The sequence below is a fragment of the Bufo gargarizans genome, chromosome 5 (genome assembly GCF_014858855.1).
Source record: "Bufo gargarizans isolate SCDJY-AF-19 chromosome 5, ASM1485885v1, whole genome shotgun sequence".
Taxonomy (NCBI): Eukaryota; Metazoa; Chordata; class Amphibia; order Anura; family Bufonidae; genus Bufo; species Bufo gargarizans.
This window is the reverse complement of record NC_058084.1, coordinates 191,369,321-191,385,180: the sequence shown is the minus strand read 5'-3', so window position 1 is coordinate 191,385,180 and position 15,860 is coordinate 191,369,321. Positions and strand designations below refer to the sequence as shown.

The 15,860-nt window shown below is 43.7% G+C and overlaps 1 protein-coding gene across 1 annotated transcript in view; it reads left to right on the top strand.

The window, feature by feature from the left end:
• LOC122938981 (myosin VIIA and Rab interacting protein) overlaps positions 1–15,860 on the top strand; it is a 570,956-nt gene that overhangs the window by 397,701 nt on the left and 157,395 nt on the right. The window lies entirely within an intron of this gene.

The following is a 15,860-nucleotide window of genomic DNA, read 5'->3' as shown; positions in this document are numbered from 1 at the left end:
TGGTGCAAACGTGTCTGCTTATAAATTTGCAAGCTAATGACCAAAACTTAAAAAAATTCCATCTGAATTCCAGCTTCCTGGCTGTCTTACAGTTAGACTATTTTCTACGTCTAAAACAGGCATAGAAAATGATAAATGAGATGGGCCTTCCGTCCCTTCCCCACCCACACCACGCCCACTTTTTTAGACCTGGCGTGAGCGGGGAAAAGTTGCAGATTGTGGCGCAACTGACCGTTGCGCCGCAATCTGCGCCTGAAATACGCCTATTATAGGCGCATTTTAGGAGAATAAATGACCCCCATAATCCCTATGATGTAATACAAAACTATGGGGCACATTAATTAAGACCAGCGTTTTAGACATCGGTTGTAATAAAGCCCTAAGCTGGTGGTGGATTACTGGAGTTATGTAGAGGCGCTGGCCTCTACATAACTTTAGCAGATCCACCGCCACTTCTAAATGTAAGACAGCATTCTAGCTTTCTTACATTTCGACCATTTTCTACGCCTGTCTCCTTCCCATGCCATGCCGACTTTTTCAGACCTGACGTGAGTAGGGAAAAGGACCTTTGTGCCACAATCTGTGCCAGAAATATGCCTAATATCTGTTTAATAAATGACCCCCTATATGTCTATAAAATAATACTATGTTATTATAATGGTGCTAGGTCACCCACAATGTCCATACAATAGTGCCAGCTGTAGCTTGGATACAGTTTAATAGCATCAGCTATAGAGCTTTGTAATATTCCAGCAGCCATAATGTTCTTATTATAGCGCCAGCCCCACTATACCATATGCACATACTGTATACTAAAATATGCATGTCGTCTGGCTCAATTTCAGTAGCTTCACATTTTTTCTGTGTAGCTGCTGCCAAAAGCCAAACAATATTATGCATCGGATATAACAAAAATGCAAATGGAATACATGTATTTTTCATATCTTTATTTCTACTGATAGATCTAGAATCTCTATGCCCTCATGTCGGATCAGAGAGTTGGCACAACATCTAGTAGACATCTGAAAGAGTAAGGGCTCTTTCACACGAGCAGATGCTGTGAAAGAGTGCCAAGCCCCGTCCTGGACAGCAGAGACACGGAGCTTTAACATGACTGATAATGCTCCGTGCCTCTCTGTGACCTTTTTACTACAAAATTACAGTGAGATAAAGTTGTCACCGTGATTTTCTAGTAAAAAAAAATCACAGAGAGGCAAAGAGCATTATCAATCATGTTAAAGCTCCGTGTCTCTGCTGTCCGGGGCGGGACTTGGCACTCTTTCACGCAACGGATTCCACGCACGGCATCCCCTCGTGTGAAAGAGCCCTAAACCAATTTACTGCAACCAGTTTTCAAAAGTCGCTAGTAAAAGGTCATAGATGCCCTTTTATATCGAATTTAAGAAAAATATTTTAGTAATACACAGTAAACTTATGATAATCTGAATATAGGCAATTTGTAATATACAGTACTTGCATTTTCCAAACCTGCTGTTAACGTTGGGTTTTGGGAATCGGACATTCGATGACTGTCTCCCTATTTTTTCCTCTTCCAATTGCATCCTTTAAAGGGGTTGTGTCACTTCAGCAAATAGCATTTATCATGTAGAGAAAGTTAATAAAAGCCACTTACTAATGTATTGTGATTGTCCATATTGCTTCCTATGCTGGATGGATTCATTTTTCCATCACGTTATACACAGCGATGACCGTGCTTGCCCACTATAGAAATAGGCACCAGCCTATGTGTGCTCCCATGGTCCCAGCCACCAGAGAGGCCGGCACTTTTTCCTATAGTGTGCAAACATGGCCACTGCTGCTGGATTGCAGGGTGGTCGTAACCATGGAAACGAGCAGTGTGTAATGTGATGGAAAAATGAATCCAGCCAGCAAAGGAAGCAATATGGACAATCACAATACATTAGAAAGTGACTTGTATTAACTTTCTCTACATAATAAATGCCATTTGCTGAAGTGACACAACCCCTTTAAAGGAAATGTGTCATCAAAAATGTTATCTGCCAGTTAAAATCAGATAGTAACACATATCCTTTTTTCTAATCTGTTTTTATTTTCTGATTACAGATTTTTGTATTCTAGTTCCCATTTTCTGAACATGATTATGGGGGCAGCCATCTTGCCCGAGTTGTTCGTAAAGGGAACCTGTCATCAACCTTATGCTGTCCATAGTAACGGCAGCAAAAAGTAGAGACAGGTGAGCTGATTTCTGCGGTCTGTCATTTAAAAGTTAAAAGTAAGTGGGTGCCGAGAACCAACATCACAATCATTGCAGACTGGGCCTAGAAAAGAGTCACGGCACCTGAGAAGAGCCCTGGTTATCCATGAATTCTTGCTCTCCCTGCCCACCTGGTGATGACTGACAGTCTTCTACCTAGTTTTCTCCCTTTCTCTCTAGGAGAGAACTGCCAATCATCAGCAGATGGGTGAGCGAGCAGGAGATTACGAATAACCGTGACTCTTTTCCAGGCCCGAGCTGCAATGATTATGATGCTGGTTGTCAGCAAACACTTACTTTTAGCTCATGAGTGACACACCGCTGAAATCAGCATTTCTGTCACTATTTTATGCTGCCCTCAGTGAGGTCAGTATAAGGTTGATGACAGGTTCCCTTTAACAGCATTTACATAGCATTAAGAAAGTTGCTTTACGGAATCCCCATGGACCATAGACACAATGATCATGATTGGTTCTGGTGCCATATTTATGCACAGTGCTTAGTTCTGGTCCTCTATTTATGTACCATTTTTGCTTCTGGTGCTGTTTTTATGTATCATGCTTGGTTCTGGTGCTGTAGTTATGTTATGAGGTTGGCTTTGCTGCTGTTTATGTACTATGCTTGTTTTTGTTAGGATCTTGGCTCTGGTGCTGTATTTTGTTATTAGCTAGTTATGGCACAGAATCTGTGTTACTACTGTAGCTTTCTGCCATTTTTATACTGAAGACCTATCCACAGAATAGTTTATCAGTATGTGATCGCTGGGGGTCCGAAATCCTGGACCCCTGCCGATCAGCTGTTTAAGAAGGCACCGACGCTCCTGTGAGTAACGCTGCCTTCTTTCAGCTTTTCCTAGGCCAGTGACAACACACTCGTCACATAGCCTAGGAGCAGTATTCAAGTTAATGGGGCTGAGCACGATACCAAACACAGCCGCTATACAATGTATGACACTGTGTGTGGTAAGCGGTGAGAAGGCAGTGGCCCTCGCAGGAGCACCAGTGCCTTCTTAAACAGCTGATCGCTATTCTGAACCATTAAACCCTTTGCAGCACATGCCGTACATGTATGGTAGATGTTGGTGACCTCTCAGGACATGCACAAGCCTCATAGATGGTGGATGCCTGCTATTTTACACAGCAGACATCAGCTGGTAGAGTCTTAACTCCTTAGATGTTGTGGTCGATTGCGTCCACGGCATCTGAGTGGTCATTTTACAGGAGCAGGGTACCAAACAGCTCCCCTGCAATGAAATTGCTGGAGCCATTTAGTTGTTATGGCAGCCTGGGATCTTCTTAAGTTTCATAGGCCTGCCGTAGTTAAAGGGGTATTCCCATCCTAGTGATATGCCCCCATCGTCTAAAAGGTGCGGTCACACCTGTGGGACCCACACCTATCTAGTAATTTGAACCGTAAAAAGTGAAGGAGGGCGCAGATGTGCATGCGCGGTCACCCTCCATTCATTTCTATAGCGCCGACTACAGTAGCCGAGGCAGTGCTGTTTGTGTGTGACGGTTGTTGCCCATTCCATACAAATGGCTTACCATTGCATTCCGTGGGAAAATCACTGTGTTCCTATTAGGCCTCTAATAAGAACTTATAGGGGCATTCCCATCTCAGACAATGGGGGCTTGTCTATCTTGTAAGCCATACCGGCAAAGTGAAGTGGGGCGGTCACCCTCCATTCATTTCTATGGGGGTCAATGACAATATCCGACCGCTGACTCGACTATTTCCATTGGCTTCCACTCACTTCAATGGGGCTGAAGTGCTCGGTTATTTTCGGAGACCCCATAGAAATGAATCGAAGGTGAGCACGCATTCATGGTGTGCGCCGCTTCACTTTGCTGGTATGGCTTACTAGATAGGTGCAGGTCACAGGGGTGAGACTGGCACCTAACACCTAATAGGAACACAGTTATTTTCCTATGGACCACCGGCCTTCTATACTGAGGAGAAAGCAGCCCACACCGGCATCCCTACACGACAGGTGGAGCTGCTGGCATCATGTCCTAACACTCTGGAGCCCGGTCATGCCACCTCATTGGCTCCGGGCTCCAATATGAGAATGGACAGGTTAGTCTTTGCACCCTATGTTAATCCTTTCAGTAGGTATGAACCACTGCATACCAGAAACCCCAGAAAACCTGCTGTTTTAGAGATGCTATGATCAAGTTATATATCCATCAAAATTTGGTTCTTGTCAAAGTCACTCAGTTCATTACACTTACCCATTTGTTCTGCTTTCAACACATCAACTGTTCTCTTCTGTTTTCTGTCTGATGTTCCCCACCCTAGACAGTTGCAATACACAAGTTAATCAGTGTTCTTCACTTCACCTGTCAGTGGTTTTTGTGTTATGGTCGATTAGTGTGCATACTGTACATTTACAGGCAGATACACTCATGTGTACTCACTGCTGTCAGAGTGTATCATTGTCCTGGTGCTGGGTCATTGAGGAGTGAGGTTGGAAGTGTATATACAATGTCAATTAAAATTTATTGCATAGAGTGCCATGCTTTATTTTTATCATGGCTTCAGATAGTTTAGAACATCCCATATGGTTATTACACTTATACTTACCTATTTATAGAGGCTTGGCACTGTGGTGTCCAGTTGGAAGAGGTCAAGGGGCACCTAAATAGAAACAATTTTGGAAAAACAGTGATGTTCAGCCAATTCACAAAAAAGCTAAGAATCATGAAAATCGGATGGAGGCACTAGCCCCTCTGGTACCAAATGGTGAATAGAGAGGTGGGCATAGTTTTCATCTTTACCCTACTCTGATGATAGAAAATCCACAAAAGATATGTTTGTACTGCTCTCCCAGTCTCTACCTAGTACTGCTTGCACTTTAGCAAGGTCAAAACTACTGACAGACTCACTTTAAATCATAATTATTACTGTTATTACTAGTGTATTATTTGGAGCAATGTATAAATCTTTAAGACTTTTGTAGAACACTTGCAGCCTATACCAATCATTATGAATGTATTTCACCTCCACCTACTGCTTTCAACTCAAGAATATCGCTCGTATTTGCTCCTTCCTCACTCCGGAGTCAACTAAAATGCTAGTGTATGCCCTCATCAACTCCCGCCTGGACTACTGCAACATTCTCCTCTGTGGCCTATTTAGAACTCTCGCTCCCCTCCAATCTATCCTTAACTCTGCTGCCCAGTTAATCCACCTCTCCTCTCATACCCTCTCTGTTTCCTCTCTCTGACAATCCCTTTATTGGCTCCCCATTGCCCAGCAAATTTAGTTCAAAATACTAACAACATATAAAAGGCTGTCCACAACCTATCCACTCCATACATCTCTGACCTGCTTTCCTGATACATCCACACATGTAACCTCCGATACTCACAAGGTATCCTTCTTTGTTCTCCTCTTATCTGTTCCTCACACAGTTGCAATTTATCATGTGCATCTGCAGCGGGTGCCCAAGGAACCAGTGCAGAGGATGAAAGTGGTAGTGGCCCTGATGAGATGTTATTGTGTGTCCTACCTCAGGCCGTCGCTCCCTGGGGTTCACTGCAGTGAAAAATGTATCGATGAAAGGAACCAGACAGGGATAGTTGAAAAAAACAAAAAACTTTCTTTACTGATTGCAAAAACAGATAGCAGCACATTCATTAGTAGTTTGTACAAAGTGCAGTTTCTCTCATCCCAGATAATAGAGTATGGTGGCTGGCAGTGAGGCAAAAGATGGCACTCTGAAACTTGTTAGCTGACACTGTCTCTTTCTGGATTCCCTTACTCTAGCACCTGTAGTTGTAGGTGTCCACTATATGATGTATTAGCAAAAATGGTAATCACGTCGGCACGGGAAAGGAATCACTCCAATGGAAATATAGCAAAAAATCCCAGCGGACGCTCTTTTTCTTTAAAACATCTCTTTCTTTATTTCATCAATACATGAGGATGCGTATTGTCCCGTCCAGCCTTCATCAGCTCATTACAGAGTAATGTGTAGATTTAAAAACCTATCCAAACTCCTTCTCCTCTCTGACATAAAACACCCACAGCTGACTGTGATAGCGAATTGCTATGCTAGTGAGTCACTCCACTGACCCATTGTAACGACATCTCAGACGAACAACATACAAAATAAACTAAAATAAATAAAATCTATAAAAAAATCGGATGTGCAACTAAGATCGATGTAAATATCACTTGCTTGTAGTAAATCATTGCAAATTCCCAGTCTGTAAGAAAAATCCCCAAATAACCCAGAAATGAACATATTAACTCATAAGCATAATAAGCATAGATCTTATATCAGATGAGTAATTTAATATTCTCAATTCAATCCCCTGGGTTGCAATGTCCCCAGGGTATGAATCCAAAACGCCTCTCTGCGCAACAGTTGTGTTTTAATATCACCTCATCTTCGATGTCGTCTAACTTGCTCCAAGACCTGGAACCTAAGTTGAGAGATCGAATGACATGATTTATGGAAGTGAGCTGGCAATGGTAACAGCAAATTGCCAGTACCTATGTTTGACTCTGTTAGGGAAATACCCCTTCCCCCTATGATTGTTGGAATCCAAATTAAAAGTATACGAGCGCTCGGGGAAACTCACACATACATTGGATGTAGTTGTATCAGATTTCTCTTTATTTCAAAGACAAGCTCACAATATATAGGTTCTATAAAGAAAAACCATCACATTACAAACATGACATTTGCGGTTATAAGATATAGATCATAAGACCATAGGTATGTTTCCATTCTTTTCTCCTCTCCTCTCCTCTATTTTGAGATACCTTCAGTTCTGCAGCTGGGGCAGGACAGAAGATTTTCTCATTAGTCTCTATAATATCTTCTCTTGGTACATACTTGTTTGTGCACATAAACAGTAGCCTAAGCAATGCATATAATATGAGGATAACTATTGCGACTTGGACAATCCTTTGAAGAATTCCCATAAACCACCCTCCCAAAGTTTTGAACCTGTTGGCAGGGTTGAGGAAGGAAAAGGTGTCTCCCCACCATGAGTCTTTGTCTGCACTATTTTCCTGTAACCATTTGTCTCTCATGGCTTTCACCTTTTCTATTCCAGCTTTTACCTGTAGGTTACCTTGAGAATCTACTGTATATAATGGCAACAGGCAGGTCCTACAACCTGACACATACCTCCTTCCTTTGCTGTCAGGTAGTCTAAAACCAAGGTGTGTTGATTGGTGACAATGATTATCTGGTTCTGGACAATGTTAGAGGTGTTCATGAGTCTTAACATCTCCCATATCTGATCATCCAAATAATCAGTTGCCACCACTAGTTTGTCCCACACATGCATTACCATGGGGTACAAGAACAAGGTACTGAAAATCTTATTGGAGATGCTCATCTGTACTACGTGAGGTTTACCATTTGGTCTGGGTGTATTGTCCTTGGCCCTTCGATACAGAGTATGTTTAGGTACAGCATTTATATCTATGTTGGAATGGGGTAATATAAAGGTTGCAGGAGTAAGCCAGACAATTGTACATAGACCAGTGACATTTCTGGGCAACCACTTGTATGCCTTATGCCCACAGACCAGGAATATATCTTCTGGGACTGCAACCACCATACTATTAAACAACTATTTATCTAGTTATCAATTTGGCCAGCCGGACACCTTCTGCCAGTTTTGGTCCCTTTTCCTGACCCTCTGAGCAGTTAGAGGTTATTCCAGCAATTAAATCAACTAAGGCACGGTTGTTGAAGGCCAGATTCTTACCCTTTACAAGATCTATTCCAACACACTGCACCAGGCTGTTCGGGTTAGAGTCATTGCAGCCAAATTTGTTATGAGGATTAAAAGACATACCTTTCGACTGTATTTGCAAACAATAACAGTGTGTCCAACTTGGAAAGCATGACACATTACACCACATGTTCTCGTTCCAGGGGGTAGAGCTATAATCAACTGGTGGCCCTGATCTGTTTACCATTAGCCAGGGGGGCTCAGCCCATCCTGCAACCGGTAAGGATGCTTCCCTGTCTGTAGTTTTAGACTTAACCTGCTTCATGCCTGAGAAAAAGATAGTAGAGTTGGCCAGTTCAGTCAATTCAGAAAAATTGAGGGGCACGGCGAAATAGGGCACAGGGCACAGGACTGTGAGTACAGATTCAGCAGTCACTCAATTTTTTTATGTCATTCAGTCCTTCAAACAGCACATGATGGTGCCGTATCATAGCATTGTCCCATTCTTAATTCAGTGGACGAAACACTGCTGACACGGGTCAGAGACACTGTCAGCAGGAAGATCTTCATCCTGTGGTTCCAAGACTTTCTTGCAGTGAGAAGCGTGTATCCAGTTGGATTTTCCTTCAACCTTTACAGCGGTGTGGGTGGTCAACAGTACCTGAAAGGGACCATCGAATCTTTTCTCACATGCCTCTTTATCACCACCCAGTCTCCGGGCTGCAAGCTGTGAGTTCCTTCTGAGTCAGGATCTGGAAGTGAAGCAAACACTTGTTTATAAGTATGTTCAAGCTGTTTTGTGAGGGCCTGGAAATACCCAGCAAGATTGTCATTGTTCATCTGTAACTGCTGGGGAAAGTACAACCCAAGCCTGGGAGTGCACCCAAACAAAATCTCAAAAGGAGACAGTCCTGTTTTTTGGTTGTGAGTGGTCCTAACAGAATATAGGGCGAGGGGCAGGCATTCTGGCCAAGGTTTTTGGGTTTCCTGCATGGCTTTCTGGATCTTTAACTTCAATGTGCCGTTGAGGCGTTCAACTCAGCCGCTGCTTTGAGGATGGTAGGCTAGTGAAATGCTTGAGTGACCCCTAGCGCCTGCATGACCTCCCTCATTATATCTCCTGAGAAATGGGACCCCCTATCTGACTCAATGACTTCAGGAACACATTATACCTGCATATCAGTTCATTGACCAATTTCTTGGCGGTATTCTTTGCATTTGCCCTTGCTACTGGGAAGGCTTCTAGCCATCCTGAAAAGAGATCAACACACACAAGAACAAACTCATGCACACCTACCTTAGGTAGCTGTACATATTGTCTATCTGCAATCTCTGAAATGGGTAAAAAGGCCTCGGGATGTGCTTGCTTGGAGTCTTCACCACTTAACCGGGATTATTCAATGCACAAATCATGCACCCTCGTACAAACCGAGCTGCTACTGTGGAAAACCCTGGTGCAATCCAACCAGCATTTACAACACTTACCATAGCACCTTTAGACAGATGGGTAGGCCCATGGTCCTCCTGTGCTATAGCAGGATACATTGGATGAGGTAAACAAGTTCTTTCTTTGTTTCTCCATGTTCATCAACCTTGGCCCTGTGCTTTGCCCAAAGTTCTTTTTCCTCAGGAGGTGCTTGATCAGTCATTTTCTGGAGCATACTTACAGACACGTCTTCAGGCTTCAGGATTTTTACCAGGGTGGGGACAGTCTTTATGGGCTGTAGTGCGGCTTGTTTGGCCGCTTTGTCAGCTCGATCGTTACCTTTTGCCTCCACCGTGGTGTGCCTGGTGTGTGCCTTGACCTTCATGATGGCAACTTCCTCTGGTAACAACAGAGAGTTCATAAGTTCTAGTACAGAGTCTTTATTCTTTATAGGCTGGCCTGCAGATATTAGGAAGTCCCTGGCCCGCCAAATAGGTCCATAGTCATGTGCAATACCAAAAGCATTCCTTGAGTCTGTGTAGATGTTTACCTTCTTCCCCTTGGCCATTTTACACGCCTCAGTGAGTGCCTTTAACTCTGCCTCTTGTGCTGATATATGAGGTGGGAGTGGTTCAGCTGTACCTACCTTGTGCTGTGTGACCACTGCATATCCAGTATAGAACCGGCCATCCTCTCCCATGAACCTGCTTCCATCTACAAAATAGTCAGGATTAGAAAGAGGTTTTTCATGAACGTGTTCAAAACCAGACGTTTCCTGCTGCATTCATTGTACGCAATCATGAGGGGCATGTACAACAAGATCAGTTAAAAGTTCTGATACACCTCCCTCTCCAATTTCTGAATCTGTAATCTGTGACAGAGTAGCATGATTCAGAGTAGTACAACGTTTGAATGAGATGTTTGCAGGCATGAGGAGTGCACACTGTAGTCTCGGTTGTCTGGCCATGGAGATATATTTTGGTTGCACTTGAGTGAGAATGCCTTGAATGTCATTAGGAGCTTTTTCAATCATGGTTGCACTGCCGCTACTGCCCTGACACAAGAGGGGGCACCTCTGGCAACAGGATCGAGGCGAGCAGAAAAGTAGGCAACGGGGCGTTGCTGATCTCCGTGTTTCTGAGTCAGTAGAGCAGTGCTATGCCCCTGCATTTCAGAACAAAACAAACAGAAAGGTTCATCATATTTTGGAATGCCCAGAGCGGGGGCAGACAGTATGCACAGTTTCAAGTACAGCTTCTACTGTAAGATGAAAGGGATCAGAAGACAAACAGTCATAGAGGGGCTGCATTAACATAGATGTGTGTCGTATCCAGGGACGGCAGTATGAGACAAGACCCAAAAATACTCTCAAGGTCTGTGCTCCTTTGGGCACCTGTATCTTTTCCATTGTCTCTTTTCGTTCGGGGGTGAGGTGCCGGGCACCGTGTGACAGGCAGTAGCCAAGAAATATCACATTATCTTTACAAAACTGCAGTGTTTGCCTAGAAGCTTTACACCCATTTTCTTGGAGAAAAATTAGGAATGACAGAGTGGCAGCTTGACAGCTGGTCTCCGTTTCAGCACACAAAAGTAAGTAATCGACATATTGCAATAAGACCACAGTTCCAGGAGGGGACCAGTTGGCTAGGACAGACTGATAAGGTTTTAAAAAGTTCTGGTCAACAACTGTTTTGGCTGCCCCCGTGTCGACCAGGAATGGTACTGCCTTTTTATTTCCTAGGGATACCCGGATATGTATTTGGGGGCCTACAGACTCTAATTATACAGGCAGAGCTATCATGGGGGTACCGGTATCCTAGTCTGAAGACGGTGGTGATTGTGGAATAAATTGGCTACCGTTGTCTCTAGGTTTCCTGGGAGCCCTGCAAGCTCTCTTCATGTGACCTGGTTTGCCGCAATTGTAACATTTAAAATCACGTTTGGGTTTGGGACCGGTGCCCTGCCCCATGTATTTAACCAGAGTAGGGTTTTTCTTCATGTCTAGTTCTAACCCTTTGGCTGCAGCAATTAATTGGGTTAAAGGTGTCACACACTATTCAGGTTTACAAGCTTTCAGCTTAGTCTAGTTTCGCACTCGCGTTCTGGCTTTCCGTTTGTGAGATCCGTTCAGGGCTCTCACAAGCGGTCCAAAACGGATCAGTTTGCATTCTAATGCATTCTGAATGGAAAATGATCCGCTCAGAATGCATCAGTTTGCATCAGTTCAGTCTCCATTCCGCTTTGGAGACGGACACCAAAACGCTGCTTGCAGTGTTTTGGTGTCCGTCTGATGAAACTGAGCCAAACGGAGCCAAACACACAATGTAAGTCAATGGGGACGGATCCGTTTTCACGGACACAATCTGGCACAATAGAAAACGGATCTTTCCTCCATTGACTTTCAATGGTGTTCAAGACGGATCCGTCTTAGTTATAAACAGTACATAAGGCCGAAAAAAGACATTTATCCATCCAGATCAGCCTGTCCTGCAAGTTGATCCAGAGGAAGGCAAAAAAAAAATAATGTGAGGTAGAAGCCAATTTTCTCCACTTTAGGGGAATAAAAAATTCCTTCCCGACTCCAATCAGGCAATCAGATTAACTCCCTGGATCAACAACCCCTCTCTAGTAGCTATAGCCTGTAATATTATTACACTCCAGAAATACATCCAGGCCCCTCATGAATTCCTTTATTGTACTCACCATCACCACCTCCTCAGGCAGAGAGTTCCATATACTCACTGCTCTGTAAAGAATCCTCTTTGTGTACAAACCTTCTTTTCTCCAGACGCAGAGGATGTCCCCTCGTCACAGTCACAGTCCTGGGGATAAATAAATGATGGGATAGATCTCTGTACTGACCCCTGATATATTTATACATATTAATGTTATGTTAAAGATAATACAAACGGATCCGTTCTGACCGGATGCAGATGGTTGTATTATCTGTTGTATTATCCATGACGGATCCGCACAAAACGCGAGTGTGAAAGTAGCCTTAGCCTGGAGGGTGGATCGAAGCCCCTCCATGAATGCACATGTCAACAGTTTTTCTCCCATGTTTCCAGCTTGATCCCAACCCATGTCAGTCCAGATAGTTCTTAGTCCTGCAGCATAAGTCTCTACAGTCTCCTGAGAAACCTGTACTACGTCTTTAAGACTTCGGGAACTTTCTTCCTCCCTTGTACGTGCCCATTTTGTAAAAACCCTGGCAAATTCAGTCCCAGACTGTAAAGTCTTGACCCAGTCTCTAGTCATAATATCCACGGGGACATTTCTGTGTTCGTTCATATAGTCATTCACCATTTGATGTTGTGACTCGCCCATCTTCAGCAACATCAGATCCTTCAAGTCAGTCCACATAGCCCCATAAGTCACCTGTGTCTGTTGTAGAGTCCTAGAAGTAGGCATAGGTCTCGAGGGTCGGGCAGTTGGGTCAAAAGTCAGAGTTGGTCTTTCGGACTCCAGTGGTAGTACTCAGTCACACTGGCGTGAAGAAATTCAGGCTCCTGATTCCAGCTGGTCGCTCCAATGACCTGTCCAGGTGGTCCTGAGGTTGCATCAGGTCCTCCTCCCGTCGCCCCCTGTTGTCCTGTTGTGAGTCTAGGTTGGCTTCTTGTCTTAGTCAGAACAGGGTAAAGTCCTACAGGTCTGTGGGGTCGTGTGTCACTACAGGCTCGGCACGCATTGGCCCAGTCTGGATTCTGATTGCAACAGACATTACAAGTCCATCCCTCCGGTCCATTCCCTCTTGGAGGTCTAGAGGCAGTTCGATACGGGGGAGGTCATTCATCAGCGTCATTGTCTTTTGATTTCTGAGTATGCAACAATCTACCTCTGACTACTTCTCCAGCCCTCAGTTTCAACTTCCCCTGCCACTTTAACCCAGGTATATACTACTTCTTCACATCCATGATCCTTCATCCAACCACAATGTGTCCTTCTGAATCTTTCCCAAGTATCCACATTCAAATTCACATTCTTCATTCCTACCTTCTTCAACACCCTGTCAATATTTTTCAAACCTTCTTTTCCCTCCCTCTCTTCGACTAAAGTCTTAGCTGTTTTGTAACCCTCTGGTATACTGAAATTGTTCCCCATTTTGGATGTCATATTTTTTTTTTGGGGCTAGTTACATTCCTTATAGCGCAATATATGAGAATATAATGTTGTCACTTACTTTCATGCGGCCGTTTCTTGAGAAAACGAAGTTTTATAATATGCAAATCCGGTCTCTAGCAGCAAGTAGGGCATCTACTTGCTGGTAGCCGCAGCAGAAAACCGCCCCCTCGTCGTGTTGATTGACAGGGCCAGCCGTGATCTCCTCCTCCGGCCGACCCTGTCAGTATTTCAAAAATCGCGCGCCTCTGTTCATTCGGCGCAGGCGCTCTGAGAACTCCCTCAGTGCGCCTGCGCCGATGACATCGCTGGTAGGCGCTATAAGGAATGTAACTAGCCCAAAAAAATAAAATGACTTTTGTGGGGTGACAGAAGCCCTTTAAACAATTATTCAGACGTCTATTTTCCCTCAGTTTCCTCAGAATTTCCCCACTATATTTACCTAATGTATTCTGTTACTGAGTTTCTTAACCAATCAAAACCTCACAAACCGTACATTGGAGTCCAAGGACTTTGATTACCCTTCCTGTAATTCTCCAAGATGTTCCACATACAATAAAGAACAAATAAGGCATATACCAAAACTCCCAAAACTAAACCAAAGACTTCCCAATTGAAACTGTTCATCTCTTAGGTCTCAAAATCCAACAATCATGGTCATTTTCAGGTTCTCACCAAAAATAGGCACATCTATAAAAGGACTTAGGCTGGTTTCACACGAGCGTTGCAGATTGGGGCCGGAAGCGTTCAGTGAAACTCGCAGTATTTTGCAAGCAAGTTCAGTCAGTTTTGTCTGCGATGGCGTTTAGTTGTTCAGTTTTTTCCGCGCGGGTGCAATGCGTTTTGATGTGTTTTTCACACGCGTGATAAAAAACTGAATGTTTACAAACAACATCTCTTAGCAACCATCAGTGAAAAACGCATCGCACCCGCACTTGCTTGCGGATGCAATGCGTTTTTCACGCAGCCCCATTCACTTCTATGGGGCCAGGGCTGCGTGAAAAACGCAGAATATAGAACATGCTGCGATTTTCACGCAACGCAGAAGTGATGCGTGAAAAACAACGCTCATGTACACAGACCCATTGAAATGAATGGGTCAGGATTCAGTGCGGGTGCAATGCGTTCACGTCACGCATGGCACCCGCGTGGAAATCACGCTCGTGTGAAAGGGACCTTATACATACATTCAATCACCAGATCCTCGAACCGGACAAACCACTCAGGGAGACACAGATATAGTTTAAGATAAAGTCCAATTTGTCGGAGACCAGATGAAGTGTCCTTTAGTTGAGCCCCACGTTGGGCACCAAGATTTTGTTAGGGAAATACCCCTTCACCATTTAATTCTTGGAATCCAAATTAAAGGGATACTAGCGCTCGGGGAAACTGACACATACATTGGATGTAGTTGGATTACATTTCTCTATTTCAAAGACAAGCTCACGATATATAGGTTCTAAAAAGAAAAACCATCACATGACAAACATGACATTTGCGTTTATAAGATATAGGTTATAAGATATAGATTATAAGACCATACATATGTTTCCATTACCCCCCCCCCCCTTCCCCCGCACTTCCTGAGACTCAGACTGATACCTCTGATAGAGAGGAAACTGGGGGGGGGGGGAGCAACACACATAAACTGACTTTTTGACCTTGTTTTTAGACATTATTATCTGCATATAACCTTCTATTAAACTCTGTAAGCTCCATTGAATACACTGACCTCCATCTCCCACAACTTGTGTTTACATATACGATCCATAATCGATTGTATCGTTTCCCATATGTAAGCCAAGGCACACGTGCACTTGATCATATATACTACATTCGCTGATTCGCAGGTAAAAAAAAACTTGAATTTTGTATGTCCTTCCAGTATGGGGGTGGTGAAAAAAATTTCCCTTGATTATATTCGAACATTGCACACATGACATGGATACGTGCCGTTTCTTTGACTGCCGTAAAAGACATACAACAACCCTTTTAATATCATCAAAAAGTGTTTAGTCCAAATTGTTACATGGTTGAAAGTTCTTGTAATTTGCTCTTTGACTTGCATGGTTGGTGCCAAGGTGATTGAATTTAGTAATGAACTATGCCATGTTACTTTCTTCAAAGCTTCTGATGAAGGCAAACATGGAGATGTGCACATTTGTTTTTAACAGACATAATAATCCAGTAGCATGCTGCACACATTTCATAATTAAAGGGGTTATTCTGGAAAAGATAATGACATATATTTAAGATAGGCCATCACATTTGCAGGGGTCCGAGTCCCGGCACGCCTGCGGATCAGCTGTTTCAGGAAGACACTGCGCACACTGTAGCTCCACTGAGCATTGTGGCCTCCTGACAGCTTACCAAGCACAGT